Below are 22,282 nucleotides of genomic sequence, written 5' to 3' on the forward strand. Positions count from 1 at the left end.
ATAATGGGGTCATTGCAAATAGTCCAGGTAGTCATTTGAACTAACTGTTCAGCAGTCTTATGGCTTGGAGGTAGAAGATGTTAAGGAGCCTTTTGGTCCCAGACTTGGCGCTCTGGTAGCACTTGCCGTGCGTTAGCAGAGAGAACAGTCTATGACTTGGGTGGCTTGAGTCTTTGACAGTATTTAGGGCCTTCCTCTGACACCGCCTGGTATAGAAGCACTTGCCATACCAAGCGGTGATATAACCAGTCAGGATGCTCTCGATGGTGCAGCTGTAGAACTTTTTGAGTATCTGAGGACCCATGCCAAATCTTTTCATCCACCTGAGGGGGAATAGGCATTGTTGTGCCCTCTTCACGACTGTTTTGGTATGTTTGGACCATGATAGGTCCTTAGTGATGTGGACACCAAGGAACTTGAAACTCTCGACCCGCTCCAATACGGCCCCGTCGATGTGAATGGGGACGTGCTCGGCCCTCCTTTTCCTGTAGTCTATGATCAGCTCCTTTGTCTTGCTCACGTTGGGGAGAGGCGGTTGTTCTGGCACCACACTGTCAGGTCTCTGACCTCCTCCTATTAGCTGTCTCATCATTGTCGGTGATCAGTCTTACCACCGTTGTGTCGTCTGCAAACTTAATGATGGTGTTGGAGTTGTGCGTGGCCACGCAGTCATGGGTAAACAGGGGCCCCCGTGTTGAGGGTAAGCATGGCGGATGTGTTGTTGCCTACCCTCACCTCCTGGGGACGGCCCATCAGGAAGTCCAGGATCCAGTTGCAGAGGGAGGTGTTCAGTCCCAGGGTCCTTAGCTTAGTGATGAGCTTTGAGAGCACTGGTGTTGAATGCTGAGCTGTAGTCAATGAACAGCATTCTCACGTAGGTGTTCCCTTTGTCCAGGTGGGAAAGGGCAGCGCGGAGTGCAATAGAGATTGCGTCATTTGTGGATCTGTTGGGGTTGTATGCGAATTGGAGTGGGTTTAGGGTTTCTGGGATGATAGTGTTGATGTGAGCCATGACCACCTTTTCAAAGCATTTCATGGCTACAGATGTGCGTGCCACGGGGCGGTAGTCACTTAGGCAGGTTACCTTGGCGATCTTTGGCACAGGCTCGTCTGCTTAAAACATATAGGTATGACAGACGGGATCAGGGAAAGGTTGAAAATGTAAGTGAAGACCCTTGCCAGCTGGTCAGCGCATGATCTGAGTGCACATCCTGGTAATCCATCTGGCCCTGTGGCCTTGTGAATGTTAACCTGTTTAAAAGGTCTTACTCACATTGGCTATTGTCATGACGTTGGCCTGTGGGTAAGGATTATGACCCCCCATAAATGCCTTTTTCCCTTTCCTCTCTTGACTCTACTGAAGGACTCTTGAAAAGCCTTTGTTAAACATAGAGAGTCGGGGAACATCAAAAGGTGGGGGAAAGGAACCATATTTCGGTAATCCAACCAGTTGAAAATATGCGTTTGTACTTAATGAATATGATGTCAGTTCGGTTGTCATCTGAAACATTCTTATTAATGATAGGATAACATAAACTGTATCGTGGAAAGTCTACACATTATAGTTATCAGATTCACATGGAATTGTTGTGCAATTGAAATGTTTAAATATGAAACTATTTGTGAAAAGATGAAATGTAATTTTAGCTTCCAAATGAGAGAATTGGGTTTTCATAAGGTTAGAGCTCTGCTCAATCAGTGGCCCGCCCCTGTGAAGAGACATGGGTTATAAACTATGAAACACACCCTTCTCTCCCTCCACTATATAAGCCCTTGACAAAAATGTAACCTCCTGTTCCGAGTACGCGAGGCCTGCAGTCTCACGTTAAAAGGACTCAGATAATAAGCTGTTCCGAGTACGCGAGGCCTGCAGCCTCACGTTAAAAGGACTCAGATAATAAGCTGTTCCGAGTACGCGAGGCCTGCAGTCTCACGTTAAAAGGACTCAGATAATAAGCTGTTCCGAGTACGCGAGGCCTGCAGCCACACGTTAAAAGGACTCAGATAATAAGCTGTTCCGTGTACATTAGGGCGACGGTCCGATGTCAGAAGGATTCAGATAATAAGCTGTTCCGAGGACGTGAGGACGACGGTTCCATGTTAAAAGGACTAACATGTTTTATTTTTATTTCACCTTTATTTAACCAGGTAGGCTAGTTGAGAACAAGTTCTCATTTGCAACTGTGACCTGGCCAAGATAAAGCATAGCAACTTCGACACATACAACAACACAGACTTACACATGGAATAAACAAAACATACAGTCAATAATACAGTACAACAAAAGAAAACAAAAAGTCTATATACAGTGTGTGCAAGTGAGGTAAGTTAAGGCAATAAATAGGCCATGGTGGCGAAGTAATTACAATATAGCAATTAAACACTGGAATGGTAGATGTGCAGAAGATGAATGTGCAAGTAGAGATACTGGGGTGCAAAGGACCAAGACAAATAAACAAATACAGTATGGGGATGAGGTAGGTAGATAGATGGGCTGTTTACAGATGGGCTATGTACAGGTGCAGTGATCTGTGAGCTGCTCTGACAGCTGGTGCTTAAAGCTAGTGAGGGAGATATGAGTCTCCAGTTTCAGAGATTTTTGCAGTTCGTTCCAGTCATTGGCAGCAGAGAACTGGAAGGAAAGACGACCAAAGGAGGAATTGGCTTTGGGGGTGACCAGTGAGATATACCTGCTGGAGCGTGTGCTACGAGTGGGTGCTGCTATGGTGACCAGTGAGCTGAGATAAGGTGGGGCTTTACCTAGCAGAGACTTGTAGATAACCTGTAGCCAGTGGGTTTGGCGACGAGTATGAAGCGAGGGCCAACCAACGAGAGGGTACAGGTCGCAATGGTGGGTAGTGTATGGGGCTTTGGTGACAAAACGGATGGCACTGTGATAGACTGCATCCAATTTGTTGAGTAGAGTGTTGGAGGCTATTTTATAGATGACATCACCGAAGTCGAGGATCGGTAGGATGGTCAGTTTTACGAGGGTATGTTTGGCAGCATGAGTGAAGGATGCTTTGTTGCGATATAGGAAGCCGATTCTAGATTTAATTTTGGATTGGAGATGCTTAATGTGAGTCTGGAAGGAGAGTTTACAGTCTAACCAGACACCCAGGTATTTGTAGTTGTCCACGTATTCTAAGTCAGAGCAGTCCAGAGTAGTGATGCTGGACGGGCGAGCAGGTGCGGGCAGTGATCGATTGAATAGCATGCATTTAGTTTTACTTGCGTTTAAGAGCAGTTGGAGGCCACGGAAGGAGAGTTGTATGGCATTGAAGCTCGTCTGGAGGTTCGTTAACACAGTGTCCAAAGAGGGGCCAGAAGTATACAGAATGGTGTCGTCTGCGTAGAGGTGGATCAGAGAATCACCAGCCGCAAGAGCAACATCATTGATGTATATAGAGAAGAGAGTCGGCCCGAGAATTGAACCCTGTGGCACACCCATAGAGACTGCCAGAGGTCTGGACAACAGGCCCTCCGATTTGACACACTGAACTCTATCAGAGAAGTAGTTGGTAAACCAGGCGAGGCAATCATTTGAGAAACCAAGGCTGTCGAGTCTGCCAATAAGAATGTGGTGATTGACAGAGTCGAAAGCCTTGGCCAGGTTGATGAATACGGCTGCACAGTAATGTCTCTTATCGATGGCAGTTATGATGTCGTTTAGGACCTTGAGCGTGGTTGAGGTGCACCCATGACCAGCTCTGAAACCAGATTGCATAGCGGAGAAGGTACGGTGGGATTCGAAATGGTCGGTAATCTGTTTGTTAACTTGGCTTTCGAAGACCTTAGAAAGACAGGGTAGGATAGATATAGGTCTGTAGCAGTTTGGGTCTAGAGTGTCACCCCCTTTGAAGAGGGGGAATGACCGCGGCAGCTTTCAATCTTTGGGAATCTCAGACGATACGAAAGAGAGGTTGAACAGGCTAGTAATAGGGGTTGCAACAATTTCGGCAGATAATTTTGGAAAGAGAGGGTCCATATTGTCTAGCCCGGCTGATTTGTATGGGTCCAGATTTTGCAGCACTTTCAGAACATCAGCTATCTGGATTTGGGTGAAGGAGAAATGTTGGGGGCATTAGCGGGTTGCTGTGGAGAGTGCCGGGCAGTTGACTGGGGTAGGGGTAGCCAGGTGGAAAGCATGGCCAGCCGTAGAGAAATGCTTATTGAAATTCTCAATTATAGTGGATTTATCGGTGGTAACAGTGTTTCCTAGCCTCAGAGCAGTGGGCAGCTGGGAGGAGGTGCTCTTATTCTCCATGGACTTTACAGTGTCCCAGAACTTTTTTGAGTTAGTACTACAGGATGCAAATTTCTGTTTGAAAAAGCTAGCCTTAGCTTTTCTAACTGCCTGTGTATATTTGTTCCTAACTTCCCTGAAAAGTTGCATATCACCGGGGCTATTCGATGCTAATGCAGAACGCCACAGTATGTTTTTGTGCTGGTCAAGGGCAGACAGGTCTGGAGTGAACCAAGGACTATATCTATTCCTAGTTCTACATTTTTTGAGTGGGGCATGCTTATTTAAGATGGTGAGGAAGGCACTTTTAAAGAATAGCCAGGCATTATCTACTGACGGGATGAGGTCAATGTCAATCCAGGATACCCCGGCCAGGTCGATTAGAAAGGCCTGCTCGCAGAAGTGTTTTAGGGAGCGTTTGACAGTGATGAGGGGTGGTCGTTTGGTCGCAGACCCATTACGGATGCAGGCAATGAGGCAGTGATCGCTGAGATCTTGATTGAAAACAGCAGAGGTGTATTTGGAGGGTGAGTTAGTTAGGATGACATCTATGAGGGTGCCCGTGTTTACGGATTTGGGGTTGTACCTGGTAGGTTCATTGATAATTTGTGTGAGATTGAGGGCATCAAGCTTAGATTGTAGGATGGCCGGGGTGTTAAGCATGTCCCAGTTTAGGTCACCTTGTAGCTATGTCAACTACAGAACTAAGCCAACCTCAGTGTGAGCTTTGGTTGCAAATGGTATGAACTTTGAACTCTTATTCACTAGAGAAGTGAAAGTTCCTAGCCATTGAGTTAGCAGCGGCCGCTGTAAACGTGGGCTAGGAAAGGACGGACGACGGCTCCAGTCTAACACACAACAACAATACTACAACGTATCCAATTTACCACCAGAGACATTCTTCCGAGGACAGGAAGATCTGTTGAGCAACACGGCCAGCACCTACGACCAACCTACCGAAGCGCAGCTCAGAGTAAATATTTATTGCATTTTCCTTTTCCAAATGGGCGGTAATTTAGAATGCATAAGATACTGTGTTTACGATAGCATAGCTTCTCCCTTTGTGCCTCAGTCTTCCCGCTCTTTCACTCAAACCCAACCCCCTTTCTTTTGTGTAACCAGCCGTCATGTCGGCTTCGTCCACCAGGGACGTTTTCTGTATGACATAATTTGCATTCTGTGTATATGTAATTCTGTGTGATTATTTAGGTATTTAGTAAATAAATAATTAAACCAAAGTTTGTATTGCTGATTCAACTTGTTAGCCAGGGTTCGTGAAGATAACCAAGAATTTACAACTTTCAGATGAGACTGAAATAAGGTGACGATCAATATTGACTGCTATTGATGTAAAATATGACTAGCTCTTTAAGAGTTTGTTCGGAGGATAACAGCTTTATAAACACTCTTTCTGGTGCCCTGACTTTCTAGTTAATTACATTTACATGATTAGCTTAATCAGGTAATATTAATTACAGAGAAAGGATTTTATAGAATAGCATGTCATATCACTTAATCCGGCATAGCCAAAGACACGACACTATGGAGAGTGTGATCACACAGTCTTCCGGAACAGCTTGTGCTATCATGGATGGTTTAGTGTTGCTTTCCTCAAAACGAGCATAGAAGCATTTAGCTCTTCTTGTAGGCTCGCTTCACTGGGCAGCTCTCGGCTGGGTTTCCCTTTGTAATCCGTGATAGTTTGCAAGCCCTGCCACATCCAACGAGCGTCAGAGCGAGGGAGAGCGAGGGAGAGCTTTGTAGAGTAAAGGTGATTTAGAGTTTATTTTTTCCTCAAGTTGCACGTGACATGCTGGTAGAAATTTGTTCAAACGGATTCCAGTTTTCCTGCATTAAATCCCCGGCCACTAGGAGCCCTCTGGATGAGCATTTTCTTGTTTGCTTATGGCCTTATACAGCTCGTTGAGTGCGGTCTTAGTGCCAGCATCGGTTTGTGGTGGTAAATAGACAGTTACGAAGAATATAGATGAAAACCTTCTTGGTAAATAGTGTGGTCTACAGTTTATAATGAGGTACTATAACTCAGTCGAGCAGAACCATGAGACTTTAATATTAGCGATCGTGCATCAGCTGTTGTTGACAGAGACACACACCACCATCACTGATCTTACCAGCGCAGTCTCGCCAGGTATCTGGTTCTACGACCTCTGTAACGGCGTCTCCTCTTCATACGAATGATAGGGATTTGGGCCTGGTCCGGGAGGAGCAGTATATCCTTCGCCTCCGACTCATTAAAGAAAAAATCCTCATCCAGTTCGATGTGAGTAATCGCTGTTTTGATGTCCAGAATCTCTTTTTGGTCTTAAGAAACGATGGTGGAAACATTATGTAAAATAAAAAACTTTAAAACCCCCACAAAACAGCACAATTGGTCAGGAGCCCGTAAAACTGCAGCCCTTTCCTCCGGAGCCATTCTCTTTTCTCTGTGAAGGACCGGGCGCCCTGGAATGGGCTCAAATGTTGCTCAGTTGGTATCAAGGTACCTAACGTGTGCCAGGAAAACATTCCCCACACCATTACACCGCCACTAGCATAGCAGAGGGAAGTAGTTTGGGGGTCTATATCGGTCTGCTAATTCAGGACTAGTAAAGGCTGTGATTTTTGAAAAAACGAAATGTATTTGTATTTGAGTGTTTACCAGCATTTTTAACTTGAGTATGACAATTATCTGTACAAACAGTTAATCTGGTAATACTAGCTGAATATAAAAAAAACTTTTCAAATTACTTGAAATACTTTGCAAATGCAACTTATGTCTACGTGTTAACTGAAATGGTCTATTCATTCCTTTTACTAGACACTCTTATCCAGAGCAGCTTACAGTAGTGAGTGCATACATGTTCATTCTTTTTCGTACTGGTCCCCCGTGGGAATCAAACCCACAACCCTAGCGTTGCAAGTGCCATGCTCTACCAACTGAGCCACATCATCACATCACATCATCACAAACCACTTGATGTCTCAATGTACTCAATTACTGTATTGTGCATTGTTTTTCTTCATGGTGATGGAAAGTCTACAGGTACAAACCTAGATGACCAGCCAATGTACAATACAGTCATGTACATTTACATTAAGTGTTTTGTAAGTATGGTAAATTAATACTGCACAAAAAGTGGTTGTTTTCCCATGTTATTTTATGAAGAAAAATATTACATTTGATGTGGATGTTTTCTGTCTTCGCCCCTTAACTTTTGATGTACATGTTTGAGGACAAGGTTTTGTTCTTTCTGGATTCCATTAGAATGACAATCGCAGAGAAATGGACAGGGCAACAACTCTTTCAATTCCAACTATTGAATCCTGCAAGATACTGTTCTTAATTATACAACTACCTTTTTTGCCAAAGCAGAGATGCTGAATTATAATTCTTTGCCTACACGAAAGATGGGTCCGCTAATACTAGTAAAGGCCCAGTGCACTACTTTTGTGAAAACATATAAATAGCAGCACCCCTACTTCCCGCGACTTTGGCTGCCTCTCACCCGACTTACTGTCCCTCATCTCTACCTCCCTCCACTGACAAAAATGTCCAGGCAGTCTTCAAGCTGAAGGCGAAACTTGTCACACTGCATTATTTCTGCCTCATGCACCAATTCATGTTGTTGCTCTATGACCAGAGAAAGTGAAATATTCCTCGATATTATAAAAAGACACAATCCGCTAATAATAACGCAAGCTTATTAGAACACTTTGCTATACTCATTTGTAGGCCTATAGGTGCACTTGATTTGCTCTCTGATCATGCCGGGTAGGCGGAGTTCTATCTTCAGACACATGAAATGGTTCAAAATAGGAACACTTTGCCTTCGGCGCTAGGGCTAGGGCTGCTGAATTGCACCTACCGCCAACAGCGCAAAATGAATTAAAAAAATAGGAAAGCAAAGCTTTATCGTTATTTTTTTTTACAGAAATGTTTGGTGATCAACTAGGAATGCCTTGGAGATCGACCAGTTGATCATGAGGTGGGTGACCGCTGCCCTAGACACGGTTGTGCGTGAAAAGCTCAGGAGACTGGCAGTTTCTGAGATACTGGAACCAGTGCGCCTAATATCTACGATCATACCATACTCAAAGTCGCTTAGGTCACTCGTTTTGCCCATTCTAATGTTTAATTGAACAGTAGCTGAATGCCTCTATGCCCATCTGCCTGCTTTGTAAAGTAAGCCACGGCCACCTGACTCAGTGTACCTAATAAACGGTGTACACTGTAATCAATGGCCCCTTTCATGGTGCTTATTGGTTTATTCGGATCCCCATCATTGCCGTGAATTCGTTTTGGACTGTGGAGAGACCCCTGGTGGCGTGTCTTGTGGGGTACGTATGGGTGTCTGAGCTGCATGTTATTTGATTATGAAGACAATCTGGAATTTTCATCACAGTTGTGGAAGAGGAAAATGTATTTTGTTATATTATATGGCCTGAAGAATGTGCAGGCCATCCTGTTCCTCTCAGTTTCTGTAAGATTGCTAAATCACACGGTTTCAAGTTGCCCTTTGTTTTTGTAGTCTGTTTTATAACTGTTTCATGGTTACAGTTATCCCATGATGTGTGGGAGAGTGGACGTGTCCTTGATATGATTTGTATTTCTCTTTCTCTACTATCTGTGGTGATAAGCAGAAGTACCGGACTCATTTGAAGGCTATGTGAAACACCCCACCCATCCTCGTTCTGTATAAGATGTCTGTCTGTGAGAACAAATAGCGAATTGAATAGATTTTCCCACGCATGTTCAAATAAAGCTTTTGTATATTGAGATTGGACTTCCTTATGAGTGGTTTTTCCACCACACAGTAATATTTCTCATAATACAGTGCCTTCAGAAAGTATTGATACCCCTTGATTTATTCCATTTTGTTGTGTTACAGCCTGAATACAAAATTGATTAAATAGATGTTTCTTCTACCCCATCAGCACACAATACCCCATAATGATGAAGTGAAAACATGTTTTTAGAAATGTTTGCAAATGTATTTAAAATTAAATACAGAAATATATACATTTACATAAGTATTCACACCCCCTTTGTCAATACATGCTAGAACCACCTTAGGCAGTGATTACAGCTGGAGTCTTTCTGGGTAAGTCTCTATGAGCTTTGCACACCTGGAATGTACAATATTTGCCCATCATTATTTTCAAAATTCTTCAAGCTCTGTCAAATTGGTTTCGAGACAATAATTTTCAATTCTGGCCATAGATTTTCAAGCAGATTTAAGTCAAAACTGTAACTCGGCCACTCAGGAACATTCACTGTCTTCTTGGTAAGCAACTCCAGTGTACATTTGGTCTTGTGTTTCAGGCTATTGTATCGCTGAAAGGTGAATTAACCTCCCAGTAACTGGTAGAAAGCAGACTGAACCAGGATTTCCTCTAGGATTTTGCCTGTGCTTAGCTCCATTCCGTTTATTTTTTATCCTGAAAAACTCCCCAGTCCATAATGATTACTAGCATACCCATAACATGATGCAGCAACCACTATGCTTGAAAATATGGAGAGTGGTACTCAGTAATGTGTTGTGTTTGATTTGTAGCAAACATAACTCTTTGTATTCAGGCCAAAAAAAGGTAATTCCTTTAAAAAAGAAATGCAGTATTACTTTAGTGCCTTGTTGCAAACAGGATGCATGTTTTGGAATATTTGTATACTCTACAGGCTTCCTTCTTTACACTCTGTCAATTAGGTTAGTGTTGTGGAGTAAGTACAATGTTGTTTATTCATCCTCAGTTTTCTCCTATCACTGCCATTAAACTCTAACTGTTTTAAGTCACTATTGGCCTCTCCTTCAACTGAGTTAGGAAGGATGCCTGTATTTTTGTAGTGACTGGGTGTATTGATACACCATCCAAAGTAAAATAAATAACTTCACCATGCTCAAAGGGATATTCAATGTCTGCTTTTGTTACCCATCTACCAATAAATGCCCTTCTTTGCGAGGCACTGGAAAACATCCCTGATCTTTGTGGTTGAATCAGTGTTTAAAATTCACTGCTCGACTGAGGGACCTTACAGATAATTGTATGTGTGGGGTACAGAGATGAGGTAGTCATTCAAAAATAATGTTGAACACTTATTGCACACTAGGTGAGTCCATGGAACTTATTATGTGACTTGTTAAGCACATCTTTACTCCTGAACATATTTAGGCCTGCAATAACAAAGGGGTTGAAATACTTATTGACTCAAGACATTTCAGATTTTCATTATTATTAACTTGACAAAATAAAAAAAAACATAATTCCACTTTACATTGGGTATTGTGTGTAGGCCAGTGACAACAAATCTCAATTGAATCCAATTTAAATGCAGGCTGTAACACAACAAAATGAGGAAAAAGTCAAGGGGCGTTAATACTTTCTGAAGGCACTGTAACTTGAAAAGAAGCAGTTAATCTCTCATCAACCCTCAACCAGGAAACACTGGCATGCATGTTGTTGATGATAGTTCTGTATGTGCAGTTAAGGGCAATGTGTGCTGCTCTGTTTTGAGCCAGCTACAGCTTTGCTAGGTCTTTCTTTGCTGCACTTGACCCTATTACCGGACAGTAATCAAGACGGGACAAGACCAGAGCCTAAACAACTAGTACAGTTGATTTATATAATAAACGCTGAACATATATTTACATTTTAATTAAAACAAATACAAAAAAAATTCCACTCCAGATACAAACATACACATACAAACATCAACTTACAGACACAAACAAACAACGACTACATCTTATCTGTCCAGATCCGCATGCTCACACCCCCATCCCTAGTGCCTGTATTACTGTTTGCCACATGGCCCTAAATTGTACCAATTTGTTTTTCGCCCATGCTATTTAAATATTTAAATAATAAATCATTCATTTTTTCTACTGTGTTAATGATGGTGGATGGATTGATTTCCACGTTTTTAATATATATTTTTTTAAAGATGAGAAGAGAATCTTCCAGCCCATTGGGTATCTCACTATCCCCCCATATGCCATGTCTTGAAATATGCAGACAGACGGATGAAAAGTAAGTTTACATTGTAATACTTCTGACAGCCAACTGTCTAGCTCTGCCCATAACTTTTGTACTTCATAGCATTCCTAGAAACATGGATTACTGAGTCATTGTTAGTTTTACACTTAAGACATGACTCTGCCATTGTGCTGTAGAATTTCAGAATTTTGTCTTTTGTATAATAAATTCTATACATTAGTTTATACTGGACAAAGCGTACATTTTCATAAACTTTTATTTTGTTAGTTCTGCTCCAACATTCTCTCCCTCTTGTGTCAACATCAGTTCTTTTTCAGTCTTGGTTCCAATAGTTTAGATTTTGTTCTAATAGATTGTCAGATGGATATGCTCTCTGCAAGGTATTGAAATAAGATTCCCTCAAAGTTACTCTGATGTCCAAAATATTTCAAATATAAATGTCATGATATGTACGTTTTAAGATTATTATTATTTTTGGAATATATCTACATTGGTCAGTCCAAAATTGCTTTTTAAATTCTTTAATGGAAATAAATGTATCCCCTGTTACCAAGTCATTAACGGTTTCTATGCCTTTAGTTTTCCATGTGGGCCAATTTATTGGTGAATTCTGAAAAGCTATCCAAGGATTGTTCTATAGGGTTATGTTTTTAGGGATTGATATTGGTTCATCCCCGTCTTGTGCCCCTTTCTAAAGCATTTTCATTAGATAATGTATTATTTTTGCTTTAGGACATTTATATAATAGTTTTATTACATTTATTATTTCAGCTGGAACATTTTAATCTTCCAATGTTTTGAACAGAAAAGACCATTCAAGATGTTTGAAAGCCTTTTCGGCATCAACAACCATATTAAACTGAAAAATATTATTGTATTTGTTTGTAAGTGTCTATTTTTACTAAACCCTTTTTTATATGTATCAAGTCTGGTAAAACTTTTGCCATTCTGTTGCTTATAAGCCTTGTCATTATTTTATTGGCACATTTCATCAAACTTATGGGTTTATAATCAGTAGGGAACTCTCCACATTTTCCTGGTTTTATAACTGAAATAACAGTTTGATACATGGAACTAGGAAGTACTGAATTGAGCGACATGTGTGTTGTTATTTGTGTAAATAGGGTTGCTACTTTGTCCCAAAATGTTGAACAGAATTCTATGGGAAAGCCTTCCTTTCCTGGTGATTTTCTCCACACTAATGATTTAACAATATCTAATATTTATTTTTAGGTGATCTCCGTTTTTTAGTGTTGAGTCTAAGAAGGCTATAGGTTCTGTCCTAGTGCTGTTTAATTCTGATTTACACTGAACAAAAATGTAAACGCAACATGTAAAGTGTTGGTCCCATGTTGTATGAACTGAAATAAAAGATCCCAGAAATTTCCATAAGCACAAAAAGCTTATTTCTCTCAAATGTTGTGCACAAATTTGTTTACATCTCTATTACTGAGCATTTTCTCCTTTGCCAAAATAATCCATCCACCTGACAGGTGTGGTATATCAAGAAGCTGGTTAAACAGGATGATCATTACACAGGTGCTCCTTGTGCTGGGGACAATAAAAGACCACTCTAAAATGTGCAATTTTGTCACACAACACAATGCCACAGATGTCTCAAATTGAGGGAGTGTGCAATTGGCATACTGACTGTGGGAATGTCCACCAGAGCTGTTGCCAGAAAATTGGCCTCACAACCGCAAACCACGTGTATGGTGTTGTGTGGGTGAACGGTTTTCTGATGTCAACGCTGTGAACAGAGTGCCCCATGATGACAGTGGGGTTATGGTATGGGGAGGCATAAGCTATGGACAACGAACACAACTGCATTTATCAATGGAAATTTGAATGCACAGAGATACTGTGATGAGATCCTGAGGCCCATTGTCGTTCCATTCAATTCCTGGTGAGTATAGCCTGCTTACTCAGACATGTCACCCATTGAGCATGTTTGGGATGCTCTGGGTCAACGTATATGACAGCTTGTTCCAGTTCCCGGCAATATCCAGCAACTTCGCACAGCTATTGAAGAGGAGTGGGACAACATTCCACAGGTCACAGTCATGATCGTGATCCACTCTATGCGATGTCGCCATGCATGAGGCAAATGGTGGTCACACCAGATATTGACTGGTTTTCTGATTCATGCCGCTACTTTTTTAAAGGTATCTGACCAACAGATGCATATCTGTATTCCCAGTCATGTGAAATCCATAGATTAGAGCCTAATGAATGTATTCAATTGACTGATTTCCTTATATGAACTGCAACTCAATGAAATCATAGAAATTGTTGCATGTTGCATAATTTATTTTCAGTATATATTGTGGCGTACAGCAGGTCAGCCACCAGGGGGAGACTCGTCGATGCCTGGTGACAGACGGAGTACACATCACGAGGTGATGGCTCCATCTGCTGGACGTGCCAGGTCTCGACGGGCTCTCCGGCCAGGACTAATTGGGGCTGATTGGGAGCTGGTGAGTAATCGGGCTGATTGCTCACCAGCTGTGCAAGGCCCATAAAGCTGCCAGAAGGGCAGCACACAGAAAAGAGCGGGGGAAGAAAGGACTCCCGTATAGTTGGGGACGGTTGCAGAGGTATGAGGAGGGAGTTCAGTTTTTGTGCCCGACAGGACACAGCAAGACCCGGAGCCCAGAAGACAGTATCCCGGAGAGGGTCTCATGGGGGAGACCTATCCTTTTCTTTTTGATTTATTATTTAAATAAACACCCTTGAAACCGAGCTAATCATACTCTGTCCGTGTCTGATCTGTGTAAACATCTTGACCAAACCCCCTGGTCTGCCACAATTGGTGGAGAATGCGGGCACTCTAACGTGGTCAGATCAGGGTTGACGTTTACCTAGCATCAGCATGGACGAGTTGGTAGCTCAGTTTGTCCGGACCCAACAAGCACAACAGGTGGTTCAGGAAGGAATGCTGGAGGAACATCGACTACAAAACGTCCACCTCGTTGAGGAAATCAGGAAGCTGCAAGGAGGAGCGTCTCCTGAATCACATCCCAACCAGTTTTTAATCAAGCTAACGGAAGACGATGACATCAAAACATACCTCTGTACGTTTGAACGGACAGAGCTACGGGAAGGATGGCCAAGGCCGAAGTGGGCTAGTCTGCTGGCCCCGTTCCTCTCTGGGAATGCCCAAAAGGCATATTGGGACCTGAACGACGAACAGGCAGCTAACTACGACGGACTCAAATGGCAGATACTCAGCCGATACGGGTACAGCCTGGCCCATCGGGCTCAATGGTTCCACGCCTGGAGGTTCATCCCCGCGAGCCCAGATGAGCGACATACTGTGCGTCACCAGGGCATAGCTCCTAACCGACGTATCCACCCTCCCCATCCTCGACAAAATGGTCCTGGATTGCTTCTTACAGGCGCTACCCCATGACATGAAGAGGGCAGCGAGTCTATGCGCGCCCCAGACCTTGGAGGACCTCCTGGAAGCAGTGGAGATGCATCAGAACACTCAGGCCCTGCTGAGTGGGAGCTGGGACGAGTCGGCGACCCGTTCGAGGGGACGGAAGGACAGCCCCACCGCTGTATCCCCCGAACCGACAGTCGGCAGGGCCAAAGTACCGCAAACCTGTAGAGAGACGGCTGGGGTAAGGCCGACCCGCCACCGACAACCCCAGGTAGATGGAGACCAAAGGATGTGTTTTGAGTGTGGCGCCCGGGGGCACATTACCTGGAATTGCCCGGCTCAAGAGGAGTCAATGTCATCAGCTAGCCCCGGACGAGAGGTGGGTCACGCCGTAAACTATGTCACCTCCTGTTGGGCACACCACGAATCAACTGCACCCATGGTCCCGGTGAATGTTGACGGACATGACACGGAAGCGCTATTAGACTCCGGAAGTATGGTTACGCTCGTAACCATGAGCCTGCTGAACCAGGAGACCCGAACGGGGAAGGGAGATGTCCATTTCCTGTGTTCACGGTGACACAACGCGGTATCCAACCGTATGGTCCAACCTCGTGACGCCACAAGGGAGCAGCCAGATGATGGTGGGTGCAGTACCAGAGTTGCCGGTACCTCTCCTAGTGAGATGGTATTGTCTGCTGTTCGCGGTCCTATGGGGGCACTAGTTGAGGAAAAAGAAACGAGCCGGCCGAAGAAGAGAGCGGGGACGACCCATCGCCTGTGCGGCCCGGAGGCAACCGGTTAACCAACCTAAATCTACCCCCCCCCCCCGGGGAACCACTGGAGGAGGAGCCCAGCCTCCCCCTCCTCGATTTCGAGGGGCCAGTCGAGACACCCGTGGGGGGCCAACTGAGGGGACAATTCGGGACGGCCCAGTGGGAGGATCCGAACTTGAAAGCTGCTGCAGCCCAAGTGATAGCAGTGGATGGACAGCTACTTCCGGGGGTGAGTGACTGGCGATACCCCCATTTCCGAATCAAGAATAACCTTTTGTCAGGTGTCGCGCCAACAGGGGGAACTTTGAGAGGTGTTGTTGTTTCCCCGACGGTTCATGGGAACCGTTCTTCAGCTGGCCCACACCCACCTGTTGGGGGTGCACCTGGGAATGGAGAAGACCCGGGAACGGATCGTCGCTCGGTTCCACTGGCCCTGGATGAGGAGGGCCGTTGAAGACTACTGTCGCAACTGCCCTGAGTGTCAACTCACTGCCCTGAAAGCCCACTTCCGAAACCCATTGGTCCCCCTACCACTGATCGGTGTGCCCTTTGAACGTATTACCATGGACATAGTGGGACCCCTGGTAAAAACAGCATGAGGACACTGGTACATCCTGGTGATAGTAGATTATGCCACCCGGTATCCCGAGGCCATTCCCCTACGGGCGGCGGTATCCAAGGGAATCGCCCGGGAGCTGTTCCACCTTTTTAGCCGGATGGGCATCCCGAACGAGATTCTGACAGACCAAGGTACTGAGTTTATGTCCCGCCTAATGAAAGAGTTGTGTGCTCTCTTGCAGATCAAGCAGATCCGGACCTCCGTCTTTCACCCGCAGACGGATGGGCTCGTCGAGCGCTTCAATAAAACGCTCAAACAAATGCTGCGGAAGGTCATTGAGCAGGACGGGAAGAACTGGGACCAGCTACTACCCCACCTAATGTTCTCAATCCGAGAAGTACCCCAGTCCTCCACTGGGTTTTCCCCTTTCGAACTCCTCTACGGGAGGAGGCCACGCGGCCTACTGGACCTCGCCAAGGAGGTGTGGGAAGCCCAACCGACCCCATTACGCAGCGTGGTAGAGCACGTGGAGACGATGAGGGACCGGATGACAGCCATATGGCCAGTCGTGAGGGAACATATGGAGAAGGCCCAACGCGCCCAAGCCCAGGTCTACAATCGGGGAGCCCAGCCCCGAGAATTCCAGGTGGGAGACAGGGTGTTGGTCTTAATCCCCACGGCCGAAAGTAAGTTCCTGGCAACATGGCACGGGCCATACGAGGTGATCGGTAAGTTGGGACCTGTCAATTACTGCGTACGGCAACCGGGGAGATGGAAACCCCAACAGATTTACCACGTGAACCTGTTGAAGAAGTGGCACGAAAGCACAGCCTTGGCCGTGTTATGGTGCCGAGCAATGAGGACCCCGGCCCAGAAGCAAGAGCTCAGGGAGCTCGTCGATCGGAACACGGCGGTGTTCTCCGAGAAGCCGGGCCGCATGACCCTCATTTAACATTACATCTGTATCTGGCCCGGGGAAACAGTACGAAAGAGGCCATATTGGATTCTGGAGGCCCGAAGGAAGGCCGTGAAACAAGAAGTGGAGGCTATGCTGAGGATGGGGGTCATTGAAGAGTCCCACAGTGCATGGTGCAGCCCCATCGTGTTGGTGCCCAAACCGGACGGTAGCCTCCGCTTCTGTAATGATTTCCGGGGTGTGAACGACATAAGTTTATTCGACGCCTACCCCATGCCGAGGGTGGACGAGCTCATCGACCGATTGGGAAAGGCCCGGTACATCAGCACCCTTAACCTGACCAAAGGATATTGGCAGGTACCGTTGGCAGCCTCCTCTCAGGAGAAGACAGCGTTCTCGACACCAGACGGTTTGTATCAATACCGGGTGCTCCCGTTCGGTTTCCACGGAGCCCCGCCCACATTCCAGCGACTGATGAACAAAGTGCTTCGACCCCACCAGCAGTACGCAGCAGCCTATCTGGATGATATCATCATCCACAGCCAATGTTGGGAAGAGCACCTGACGCACCTCCAGGCGGTGCTGGATACGCTCAGACAAGCCGGGTTGACCGCAAACCCCAAGAAATGTAAACTAGAGTTCGAGGAGGTGGAGTACCTGGGGTATTGGATCGGACGGGAGAACGTCAAGCCCCTGGAGAGGAAGGTTCACGCGGTACATGACTGGCCCGTTCCACGCACCAAGACACAGGTCAAGTCCTTCCTGGGACTGGCAGGATACTATAGCTGGTTTATCCCCAACTTTGAGGCTATAGCTTCCCCCCTCACCGATCTAACCAGGGCCGCCTCCCGAAAACAGTGAAATGGATGGACGAGACAGAAGCGGCGTTCAGCCGTCTGAAGGAAGCGCTGTGCTCCCATCCGATTCTCGTAACGCCCGATTTACAGGTGTCGATGGTGGTCCAGACGAATGCATGTGATATGGGACTAGGGGCCGTTCTGTCCCAGATACACGATGGGGAGGAGCACCCCATGTACATCAGCTGAAAGCTGATGCCTAGAGAAAAAAAATACTCAATTGTTGAGAGTGTCTAGTGGTGAAGTGGGCGCTAGACACTCAAGTATTACCTGTTAGGTACCCACTTCACCCTGGTCATGGACCCTGCTCCCCTGGTCTGGATGGCCTGGGGAAAGAAAACAAATGATTGGGTCACCAGGTGGTTCTTGTCCCTTCAACGCTTCTCTTTTTCTGTTGTGCACAGGTCAGGGGAGAAGCATGGAAACGCGGATGCCCTATCGAGAAGAGAGACATACATGGCACTGAGGGGGCGTACAGCAGGTCCGCCACCAGGGGGAGTCTTGTCGAGGCCTGGTGACAGACGTAGTATACATCGAGGCGATGGCTCCATCTGCTGGACGTGCCAGGTCTCGACGGGCTCTCCGGCCAGGACTAATTGGGTCTGATTGGGAGCTGGTGAGGCCCATAAATCTGCCAGAAGGGCAGCACACAGAAAAGAGCGGGGGAAGAAAGGACTCCCGTATAGTTGGGGACAGTTGCAGAGGTATGAGGAGGGAGTTCAGTTTTTGTGCCCGACAGGATACAGCAAGACCCGGAGCCCAGAAGACGGTAACCCGGAGAGGGTCTCATGGGGGAGACCTATCCATTTCTTTTTGATTTATTATTTAAATAAACACCCTTGCGACCGAGCTAATCATACTCTGTCTGTGTCTGATCTGTGTAAACGTCTTGACCAAACCCCCTGGTCTGCCACAATATGCATTTTCATAGAAGCTTAAAATTGTCATTAATCTTGGTGTTATTTGTAATTACTGCATTTTTATCTTTTCAAATTATAAATGGTTTAGCGTGTCTTAATTTAGTGAACGCTACGAGATATTTACCAGGTTGATTTGCCATTAGGTAATTTATTTGCCATGAAGTAATATGCTTTATTTGAGTTTAACCTGAGTTTAACCTGCAATTGTTGGCTCACTTCAAAAGTAAAAGATTGTATTCCTGCTTAAGTTATTTTTCTAAAATAGTGATGTCTTTTTCTTTAATTTTAATTTCTAAGTCAGATGTAGCTTTTGCTGAGTATAATATTACCATTCCCTTAATGTACGCCTTAAAGGCATCCCAGATTATGTCGGGGTCGGCTTTTCTCTCTCCTCTGCCTACATTTGTAATGGTAAAGTTCAATTTTTTTTGTTTACGTATTTAATATTTCAGGTCCAGAAGATACGCTCTGTTCATTCTCCAAATTCTGTCAGTAAGTGTATTTTCTATTGGTGTAATTAAGCATGATACAGGAGAATGATCAGATATCGTTATATCAGAAATTTTTGAATCCAGTAAATTGAGTGCATTTTTAGAAGTAAATACCCCCCCTCACCATCTTCACAACTTTGTCAATATGACTTGACCATGATAATTTATTATCCAATGTTATACCTAGGAGTTTAGCTTCTTCAATGGTCACACATTTTATGCACAACTCCAGTTGAGGTTCAGGTTTTAGAAAATGTTTTGAACCAAATACAATGCTTTTAGTTAGGACTAGTTTATCACCCATTCTGATACTGATTGCAACTCCTTATTACACATTTCAGTGATCTCACTGGCTTTGGGTGCGGACATGTAGAGTGTGGAATCATCTGCATAGTCATTCTAGCTTGTAAGACCAGAGGCAAATCATTTGTAAAAATAAAGAAGAGTAATGACCCAAGGCAACTGCTCCAAGGGACACGGCACTGTACATATCTGATGTTTCCATTGAACAACACTCTCTGGGTTCTATTGGATAAATAACTCTTTAACTATGTGATGTTAGGTAGCAAATTAGTTTTTTCAATAACAATTATCAATAACTTCAAATGCTTGTTTTAACCAATCAGTAAGTGCAGTACAAGTTGAGTGCCCTTTAATATATGCATGCTGCAAGTCACTTAATTTGTTCTCTGAAAAATAGCATTTTATTTGGTCAAACACAATTCTCTTCATCAGTTTACTAAGAACAGGCAGCAAACTGATTGGGTGGCTGTTAGAGCAAGCAAAGCGTGCTTTAGTATTTTTAGGCAGTGGAATTACTTTATCTTCCTACCACGCCTGTGGACACACATTCCTTTAGACTTTAGGAAATAGGGATGGCAGTACAGTCTGCTACCATTCTCAATAGTTTCCCATCAAGGTTGTCTATACCTGGTGGCTTATTATTGATAGATAACAATAGTTTTCCACCTCTCCCACACTAACTTCACCAAATTCAAAACAGCAATCCTTTCATTATTAGATCCTGTGACAACCCTCCCACTCTGTCTGCGGAATTCTTTCACTTTGCTCTTGTTTTCCTTATTAGGATGTCGGTGGGCGGAGCTGGGAGGGTCGTCAGCGAAATGGGACACACCTGGGCCTGGGTGTGTCCCGGGATAAATAGACCTTTTCCCGTTCATTGAGAAGACTCTTTCTATGCAGACACACTGTTCGATTTTGGTTGTGGCATTTTTGTGGCTGTTTTGTTTGTTTGCTTTGGCAGCCTTCAACACCCCTCATTATCACATCTATGCACGCAACCACTCACTTACACCATTGTTTATAGGTTACTTCAGTTATTAAATATATTTTTGTTATTCCTTATCTCCACATTGTCTCCCTCTTTGTTACGGGCTACGAGCTGGTTCGTGACAATCCTATATACAAAAATATGATGGTTCATTGTTCAATGTTGTCATTTCACTTCTGAGTTTTTCTACTTTACTAGTGAAATATTCATTGAAATTATTGGCAGTATCGAATGATTTTGTTATAAATCACCCATCAACTTCAATGAACGATGGAGATTAATTGGATATTCTGCCCATGAGATCATTTAAGGTACTTCAAAGTTTGTCATTTATCCAGGCTGTATTACAACCGGCTGTGATTGGGAGTCCCATAGGGTGGTGCACAATTGGCCTAGCGTCGCCCGGGTTTGGCCGGTGAAGGCAGCCATTGTAAATAAGAATTTGTCCTTACTGACTTGCCAAGTTAAATAAACAAAATCTTGGTTTGGTAATATAATTTCTTATTTTTGTTAATTTTAGTCACTACATTTCTCAATTTACAGTATGTCAACAAATCAGCTGAACAGCCTGACTTGTTTGCCACCTCTTCCATTGAATCATACAATCTTTTAATTCATCATCAAGCCAGGTGGCTCTAACAGTTCTCACAGATAGTTTCTTAACAGGTGTGTGTTTGTCAACAATTGGCCTGAACAATTGTAAAAATACTTCCAGTGCTTCATCTGGATTCCTCATACACTTCAGACTAAACTTTTTTACATCTTCAACAAGAGTCCTGAGAAAATATTTTGTATGATCTCTTAAAAATTACTTTAGGCCCAACTTTTAGCACTTTGGCTTTCCTTGTTATTGCCACAATATTATGGTCATTACAGCAAATGGGAACTGATATTGCTTTGGAGCAAAGCTCTGCAGCATTAGTGAAGATATGATCAATAAAAGTGGATGTCACAGATCCAACACTATTGGTACACACTCTAGTTGGTTGAGTGATAACCTGGGTCATATTACAGGCATTAGTGACAGTTAGAAGCTTCCTCTTGAGAGGACAGCTAGTTGCTAACCAGTCAGAGTACAGGTCACTCAGAAAATAGACTTGTTAACATCACACACATTTTCAAGCATAGCACACATATTATCCAAATACTGACTGTAAGTACTTGGTGGCCTATAGCAGCACCCCAAAATAAGAGACTTTAGATGAGGTAGGTGAACTTGCAACCACAACTTAGCGGTTGTGGTTGCTAGGAATTATCTAGGTGAGTTTCAGAGATTGCCAGTGTTATCCAACACCTCCCCCATAGGCATTCCTGTATTTTCTGTAGATGTTATATCCTTGCATTGCTACTGCTGTATCATCAAATAAATTATCTAAGTGAGTTTCAGAGATGGCCAGTGTTATCCAATGTAAGCAAGTTATTGATCTCATTAACCTTATTACACTACATTACCAAAAGTATGTGGGCACCTGCTCATCGAACATCTCATTCCAAAATTATGGGCATTAATATGAAGTTGGTCCCCCCTTTGCTGCTATAACAGCCTCCACTCTTCTGGGAAGGCTTTCCACTAGATGTTGGAACATTGCTGTGGGGACTTGTTTCCATCCATTCAGCCACAAGAGCATTAGTGAGGTCGGGCACTGATGTTTGGCGATTAAGCCTGGCTCACGGTCGGCATTCCAATTCATCCCAAAGGTGTTCGATGGGGTTGAGGTCAGGGCTCTGTGCAGGCCAGTCAAGTTCTTCCACATTAATCTCGACAAAGCATTTCTGTATGGACCTCACTTTGTGCACGGGGGCATTGTCATGCTGAAACAGGAAAGGGTCTTCCCCAAACTGTTGCCA

Source organism: Salmo salar, chromosome ssa03 (assembly GCF_905237065.1).
Source record: "Salmo salar chromosome ssa03, Ssal_v3.1, whole genome shotgun sequence".
Classification (NCBI taxonomy): Eukaryota; Metazoa; Chordata; class Actinopteri; order Salmoniformes; family Salmonidae; genus Salmo; species Salmo salar.